General features: G+C 47.7%; 1 long non-coding RNA gene across 2 annotated transcripts; it reads right to left on the bottom strand.

The window, feature by feature from the left end:
* On the bottom strand, nucleotides 1–7,951 carry LOC140460211 (uncharacterized). 2 transcript variants are annotated; one of them, XR_011953913.1, is made up of 3 exons: nucleotides 7,665–7,951; nucleotides 5,434–5,927; nucleotides 1–2,034 (listed from the first exon to the last, which is right to left on the bottom strand). It is a non-coding gene; the product is annotated as an uncharacterized lncRNA (long non-coding RNA). The 2 variants fall into 2 exon arrangements; XR_011953912.1 differs by having other exon boundaries at nucleotides 1–841; nucleotides 7,665–7,935.
* Between the last annotated feature and the right edge of the window lie 537 nt (nucleotides 7,952–8,488).

Raw genomic sequence — 8,488 nt, 5'->3', positions numbered from 1 at the left:
TTCATCTCAATTGCAGATTCTTTATACACACAGAATGAACAATGTTACAGTCTTACGGCAAATATAGATTGATTAATCGAAACCCACTTTAAGGCTCACCTTCATTAATACATTTGAATGGATACAATACACACCAGATCAAAAAGCCAACTTTGTGGGAAAACTGATCGAAGGAGGAGTTGGACTTTTGACAGAAGGCGATGCTCAGCGAAACGAACGTCTTTGCTCAAGCAATTTCTCGTTGGCTCTGCGGTTTCCAGAAACATTGCGCTTTCTGCAGGAGTAAATGTTTAAAATGGAGATCCAGCCTTTACACTGCAGTCGTCTCTGGAGTCCCTCGATAAACTGAATCCAGGTTCCTCTTCGAATGACGCTGCTTTGTGGCTGTTTGTTTTTTAGTTAATGATGTTCCAGGATGTGGGATGGAAGAGGGAGCCACGTTTTTCAAACTGGCTTCCTTGACGTTGTTATTTCGAACACTGAACAAGTGACAGATTTTTTTAAAAACGAAACAACTCCACAGGTCGACCTACATTACAGCAGTGACGATGGCCTGGTGTACTCTTTGGGTGGATTAGCCATGGCAAGTGTGGGGTTACAGGGATAGCTGGGGTGGGATGCCGTTTGGACAGCTGGTGCAGACCCGGTGGGCCGAACAACCTCTTCCTTCACTGTCGGGCTTTGGAGAAAGTGATGTGGGCACTGCATCACAAGCAGCCAGGTGGTTCCACACAATTATTCAGGTAGGTTCGAATGGCAGAATTTGAAGATCTCTCTGCTGGTACATTCATCCCAATTGCAGATTCTTTTTACACACAGAATTAGCACGTTACTGGACAGCCTGCCAAAAAAAAAAAGCTGGCATGAACGTGAGGGGCGGTTGGAATGAGTCGACTGCCTGCTCTGAACTGCACAGGGTGGCGTGGATTCAATGAGCTGAACGGTCTCCTCGTCTGCCCTCGTGTCAGTCTCGTACATCTGCTCCCAGAATTCCCCATCCTTCCCCAGGCACCCTCTTCAACATATTTTGAATCAGGGTGAGCTTCCATGAGGAGCACTGTCACCGTTTCTCAACTCCATTTCGAAAAAGGAAACCCCGTGTTTGCTCCCTTTGTGGTTCAGTGGTAGTTTTACGAAGGTGGAGGTGTGTACTGTACCTCTAAGAGAGGAAGCTCACAAGGACTGACTGAAAGCACAGAATCCTGAACAAGGTCAAAATGTAACACTTGGTTCCAAACAAATAACTGGGGTTGTGTTGCCATTGAACAAAAACTAATTCAAGTTCGGCCAATTATGGCCAAGTTTAAATTATGCCCCAGATACTAAAATCCAATCGAGCCTGGCCAAACTGGCCATAAACAGGTCCGGGCAGTGGGCTGTGGAGGGGGGTCATTAGGCCCGACTGTTCTGCGGTTATGAGAGAGCCCGGGTGTCTCTGGAAAAGGAGCACACGGTGTCCACCAACACCCTTGAGCTGTTCAGGGAGAGGTGGGTGCCACAGGGGGTGGAGTGTATTATTTCCCCCTCCAACTCTGATTTAATGCCTGTCCTCCCCTTCACTGTTTTGATCACGCAGCATTGCCCTTTGATGTGAAGGGCAGTGCTTGTCACTGGCCACTCGGGTGTTTTCTTTCTTCCTGGTGGTGGAAACTGAATAAAGATTCATGCACCTTGTCTCTTGCACTGTGTCTCACACCTGCACACACACATGGGGTGAAGGGAGAAAAAATGTTTTTTAAAAAATCCAATCGAATTTGAATTTTACTGTTTGGGAGTGACTTCAAACTAATGAAATGATCAGAGGTTTTGGGGTACATTTTGAACAGTTAGGGGAAGAAACGCCAAGTAAACCAAAGTAGAGATGCTAAGCCCAATAGCTGCCTGAACGGCAACTGTTCACATGAACGATCTGTGAGGTAACATACTGAAGAAACGACGACAGAGGAAGATACAAAGAGAAGATTCGACAGCGGGCTGGTTTTGAAATTTGAATTTTTTTTTGTTGGAAATCTTGATTGGGTTTTTAAATCGAACCTGTATTGCAGAAAGGGAGGTAAAGGATAGGTTTAAGTGAAAGGAGTTGTTTAATGTTCTCTTGTGGATTGAAAAGAATAAAATTGTTAATTTTCAATTTAAATAGTGACCTCTGGGAAAGTTCTTTGCTTCTCTAAATTTAAACAGATTACAGCACGGGGTGAGCTTCTGTGTGTGTCGGGGTTAAATTAGCAGAGGGGTTTACCCCGTGTCATAATAGTAGTGTCCCTCCCCCTGGAGCAGGAGGCCTGGGTTCAAGTCCCACCAGCTCTAGAGATGCGTTGGGTGCATTAGTCAGGGTAAATATGGGGATTGGGTCTGGATGGGTTACTCTTCGGAGGGTCGGTGTGGACTTGTTGGGCTGAAGGGCCTGTTTCCATACTGTAGGGAATCTAACCTAATGTTAAAACAGCTTGATGAAGATTTAACAAAAAAAAACGTTATTGGCCCTATTGCGGTGCAGCAGTAATGTCCCTCCACCCTGGGTTCAACCCAGGGTTCAAATCCCACCTACTCCACAATAAAAGTCAAGCAGACCCATGGCCCTCTTGGTGTGCAGTGGTTGTGTCCCCACCCCCTTGACGTACATCTCTGAACAGAGCAAAATAGGTTTTAAAAAAAGTCATTGGCCTTGTTGCAGTACAGCAAAAAGAAAAAAAGTCTTTACCCTTTTCTGTTGCAGCAGTAATGTCTCTACCTCAGATCAGGAAGTCCAGGTTCAAATCCCCCTTACTCCAGAGATCTGCAATACCATCTCTGAGCAAAAAAGGTTTAATAAAAAAAAAAGTCATTGGCCCTATTGCGGTGCAGAGGTGACGACCCTTTACCTGGACTGGGATTCAGGGCCTACCTGTTCCAGAGATATGTAATGACATCTCCAAACAGGTTGACAAAATAAAGTTAAATGAGAACAAAGGGGAAAAAAAAGAGAAATGAAAAGAAAGAAAAGGAAAAAAAAAGAAAAAAAAACAAAACAAAGAAAAAAGGAAAAAAAAATCACATAAAACGTAGAAAAGTCGGGAAAAAAATGTCTTTGGCCATCTTGTGGTGCAGCAGTAGTGTCTCTACCCCAGACCAGGAAGTTCCGGTTCAAGTCCCACGCACTCCAGAGATGCGTAATAACATCTACGAACAGTTTGACGTGAAAAAATAATTAAATTAGAAAAAAAAAGAAATTAAAAAGAGAAAAAGTCATTGGCCCTCTTGTGGTGCAGCAGTAGTGTCTCTACCCTGGACCAGGAGGTCCAGGCTCAAGTCCCACCTGCTCCAGAGGTGAAAAAAAAAACCCAGGAAACCCAGTCATTGGAGAAACTGAAGCACAAATTCGCAAGTTTAAATACCAAAACGGAGAGCATTGAGACCAAGAAAGGTTAGACACATTTTTTTTAAAAAAAATTATGGAAAAAGGGAATGGTAATGTTCTCCAAAGTTTTAAAATTTTGTGAATAGCAAAAGTTGATGAGAAACCTTTTTCGCCAGCCAGTGGTGAGGCTGTGGAACTCGCTCCCACAGTGAGCAGGAATATATTTAAGGAGAAGAGGTGTACGTACAAAAGGGACAAAGGAACAGAAAGCTGGTGGACATGAAGAAGGGAGGGTGGAGTATAAATACTGAGAGTCCAATTGAGCTGACTGGGCTGATCCTGTGCTGCAGACTCAAATGGAACAGGGCCAAACATATTTATTTCACATCTACCTGTGGCAATAAGAAAAGCACTGTTGACGACCCAGGGTAAAATAAATGCCCTTCAACAGGTTCCGTGGATCATTTCAGTGGGAATGCACAGTCCCCCGCTCAAAGAGCATCAGCCTCACTGGAAGCAAAGTGGGCGAGAGTGGCCTGTGCAACAGAAAGACTCTTCCCACTTCACCCACTGCCAGAACAAATGTGGCCCAGTCCGAGAGTCATAGAATCCCAACAGTGGAGGGCACACTGACCCTCCAAAGAGCATCCCCTCACAGACACACCCCTGACATTATCCACCAAGACTGCACATCTTTGAACACGATGGGAAAACTTAGGGTGGCCAATCTACCTGACCTGACATCGCTGGTCACTCTGGCCAAGCTCATTGTCCCACAGTGTCGAGGGATGTGCAGGTGAGGGTGGGTTGACCATGCTAAATTGTCCTATAGTATGCAGGGATGAGTAGATTCAAGTGGATTGGCCATGCTAAACTGACCTACACATCCCTGGACACGAGGGGACAACATAGCACTGCCAATCCACCCGAACATACACATCCCTGGATGCTGTGGGTAATTTAGCCTGGCCAATCCACCCTAACCTGCACATCCTTGGGCACTATGGGTATTTCAGCACGGCCAATTAACCGTAACTTGCACATCTCTGGACACAATGGGTAATTTAGCACGGCCAGTCCACTCCACTCTGCAAATGCCTGGGCACTATGGGTAATTTAGTACGGTCAATCCACCTTGAAGTGCACATCCCTGGACAATATGGGTAATTTAGTATGGCCAATCCACCCTAACCTGCACATCCCTGGGCACTACGGGTAATTTAGCACAGCCAAACCACTCTAACCTGCACATCCCTGGACACTAGGGGTAATTTAGTATGGCCAATCCACCCTAATCTGCACATCCTTGGAAAATATGGGTAATTTAGCATGGCCAATCCACCCTAAACTGCACATCCCAGTACACTATGGGTAATGTAGCACGGTAAAAACAATGACTGCAGATGCTGAAAACCAAATACTGGATTAGTGGTGCTGGAAGAGCACAGCAGTTCAGGCAGCATCCAACAAGCAGCGAAATCGACGTTTCGGGCAAAAGCCCTTCATCGATAAAGGGCTTTTGCCCGAAACGTCGATTTCGCTGCGCGTTGGATGCTGCCTGAACTGCTGTGCTCTTCCAGCACCACTAATCCAGTAATGTAGCACGGCCAATCCACCCGAACCTACACATCCCTGGGGACTATGGGTAATTTAGCACGGCCAATCCACCCTAACCTGCACATCCCTGGGAACTATGGGTAATGTAGCACGGCCAATCCACCCTAACCTGCACATCCCTGGGAACTATGGGTAATGTAGCACTGCCAATCCACCCTAAACTGCACATCCCTGGAGCACTATGGGTAATCTAGCACGGCCAATCCACCCTAACCTGCACATCCCTGGGGCACTATGGGTAATGTAGCACGGTCAATCCACCCGAACCTGCACATCTTTGGACTGTGGGAGGAAACCGGAGCACCCGAAGTTAGTCCCACACAGACACGGGAGGTGGGGGGAGAGTATGTGCAAACTCCACACAGACAGTGGCCCGAGGGCGCTACCCCGCCCTAGGCAGGAGTGGGCGAGCAGAGGGAACCGAAGCCCCGCGATTGCAGGTGGCCAAGGAGGACGGAGAACCGAGCGAAGCCCTTTACCCGCAGGCGGAGCAGGCGACAAGACCTCTCCCCGGTGTGGACCCGCCGGTGGGTCTGCAGGTTGAACAGCGGCTGAATCCCATCCCGCGCTCCGAGCGGTCCAACGGCCTCTCTCCAGTGTGACTCCAGCGATGCATCTCCATTTGGGATGGGCTGTACTAAAAATGTAAGTACAGTCGCCATACTCCCACAGCTTCTCCACGGCGTTGCTCAGGCTCGTTATTTTAAACCGAATGCATGCTACAACAAAGGGTACTCATTTGGATTCCAGCATCTGGCCAGCGCGAAACATTCCAAAATATTTTCCAGGCTGCATGACGGAGCAATGATCTTTCCACGACAGTGCAGTGAAGCACTCTTCCTGGTGCCTCTTCCACTGAGATTTTTAAAGTTTTCACCCAAAAGAAAAGCACAAATCTCCAAATAATCAATCTAGGTCTCGACGCAGTGTTCAGTTTGAGATTTCTGCCTGCCAGTCCTCCTCTTCTGATGTCCTGCAAAAGACAGAAGACGTTACAACAGGCCTGACTGGGTAGAAATTTAAAACAAAGTTTGCAGATGTTTCGACACCACTCTAGGTAACATCATCAGTGCTCCTCCGGTGAAGTGCTGCTATTTGGTCTGTACATTAACGACTTGGATGTGAACATAGAACTCACAATTAGTAAGTCTGCCCATGACACTAGAATTAGGGGTGCTGTTGATAGTGGGGAGGAAGGTCTCAGGCGACCTGGAAGGTAATCTTGCTCCAACTTTCCAAAACACTGGCCAAGCTGCCGATGGAACACTATGCGCAGTTTCTGGTGGCCAAACTATCGGAAGGACGTGATTGCACTGCAGAGGGTGTCGGGGAGATTCACCAGGATGTTGCCTGGGATGGCATGAGGAGAGACTGGATTAGGCCGAGTTTGTTTCCCCTGGAGCCGAGGAGGCAGAGTGGGGATCGGATTGGGACAAAATTATGAGGGGCACAGACAGAGCAGATCATGACAATCTCTTCCCACGTGGTTAAGGCCGGAAGAAATAAGCTTAAGGTGAGGGGTGTATGGTTTAGAGGAAATTTGCGAAAAAAAACTTTCTTTGATCCCCGGAGTAGGGTAGACACTCTTGAGGCAGGTACTGTCACAACGTTTAAGCAGCATTTAAGGTGAGTACTTAAAATGCAGGGGAGCATAGCAGACTACAGACCAAGTACAGGTAACTGGCATTCGTGTAACTTGGTGCTTGTTGGTTAGTGTAGACACAATGGGCCGATGGGCCTGTTTCTATACTGTACGACCCTAATGCAAATATGACCATACGAGGAGACTAAAAATGTAAGACATGGGAGTATATCTCATGACTGATCCACAGGGGAAAGTGGGGATGAATATAATTTCATTGGTGAATCTTCAAATTCTGGAGTAGCTGCCTGTAAGGAAGTGGAACAGTCCATAACTTCAAAATTAGATCGGACAGACACGTGGGAAAAGTAAGTTTTTTGCAGAGTTCCCGAAATATAGAGCCGTTGGCTCTGCAGAGAGTTAGGAGATATTGAGGACTGCAGATGTTGGAGAGTCAGAGTTGATGAAGTGTGGCACTGGAAACAAAGCACAGCAGGCCAGGCAGCATCCGAGAGAGAGAGAGAGAGTGGGTCGACGTTTCAGGCAACTGAAGAAGGGTCCTGTGCGAAACGTTGACTCTCTTTCCGGATGCTGCCTGACCTGCTGTGCTTTTTCCAGCATTACGCTTTCGCATTAACAGGGACTTCAGTTGCTGAGTGGACTCCTGCAGTGTCAGCATTATTCTACGAATGGAACTGTATAATCGATATAAAGCATTGTTTACGGGCTCAGTGGTTAGCACTGCTACCTCACAACGCCAGGGGCCCGGGTTCAATTGCCACCTCGGGCGACTGTCTGGATGGAGTTTGCACATTCTCTGCGTGGGTTTCCTCCCACAGTCCAGAGATGTGCAGGTTGGGTGGGTTTGCCATGCTAAATTGCCCGTAGTGTTAGGTGCATTAGTCAGGGGGTCTCAGGTCTGGGTGGGTTGCTCTTCGGAGGGTCGGCGTGCACTTGTTGGCCCAAAGGGCCTGTTTCCACACTGTAGGGAATCTAATCTAAAAGACTAGGTTGTTAGTTATAAATCAGAGTTTGGTGACCATAAACACACTGCACATGTACAAGAAACCTATCTCTGTCCCATATTAAGTTACAATCCCCACAAATATAACAAGAGATATCACATACCTTTCACTAAAGATGGAGAAATGGGGCCAAACCTTCCTGGATTCAGTTGCTTTACTCCCAGCGTGAAGAAGGGGAGAGACATTGCTCCCAGAAATTGCCCAGGGGCGGGAGTTCCACTCTGAAGCTCATGGGGACAACTTCCGCATCGTGACGTCCACAATGCAGGGTGGAGCCAAAAGGAATCACCGGGCTCGGCGATGACGTCCGCGGGTTCCAGGGGCGGCTGGGCTGGGCTGGGCTGGGCTGGGCATTGTTTCCCCGCCCCTTTCTCCAGGAGCAACAGTTTCCAGGGAAACCGCTGCCCCTCGCTCGAAAGATCGAGCCGCGACTGCGCCTGTGCGTTGGGCTGCCCTTCCTCCAAGGGGTGGAGGGGAGGAGACTTTGCAAAATCTCTTGTCTTTCATTTGCAGAGTTAAAAAAACCCCACAACTCCAGGTCACAGTTCCTGGTGTTGTGTGTGTGTGATTTCTTTTTTAACTTTGTCCACCCCAATCCAACACCAGCTCCTTCAGATCATTTCATTTGCAGTTACATTCTATTTTGTTCAAAAAGCACACAATCTGGGGGCAGCCATAGAGATGCACAGCACGGAAACAGACCCTTCGGTCCAACTCAGCCATGGGGTAAAAACAATGACTGCAGATGCTGGAAACCAGATTCTGGATTAGTGGTGCTGGAAGAGCACAGCAGTTCAGGCAGCATCCAACTGAGCAGCGAAATCGACGTTTCGGGCAAAAGCCCTTCATCTCATCCATGCCGACCAGATATCCTAACCTAATCTAGTCCCATTTGCCAGCACTTGGCCTGTATCCCTCAAAACCCTT

The sequence above is a fragment of the Chiloscyllium punctatum genome, chromosome 36, assembly GCF_047496795.1.
Source record: "Chiloscyllium punctatum isolate Juve2018m chromosome 36, sChiPun1.3, whole genome shotgun sequence".
Classification (NCBI taxonomy): domain Eukaryota; kingdom Metazoa; phylum Chordata; class Chondrichthyes; order Orectolobiformes; family Hemiscylliidae; genus Chiloscyllium; species Chiloscyllium punctatum.
The sequence above is the reverse complement of the archived record's forward strand: the minus strand, read 5'-3'. Positions and strand labels throughout refer to the sequence as shown.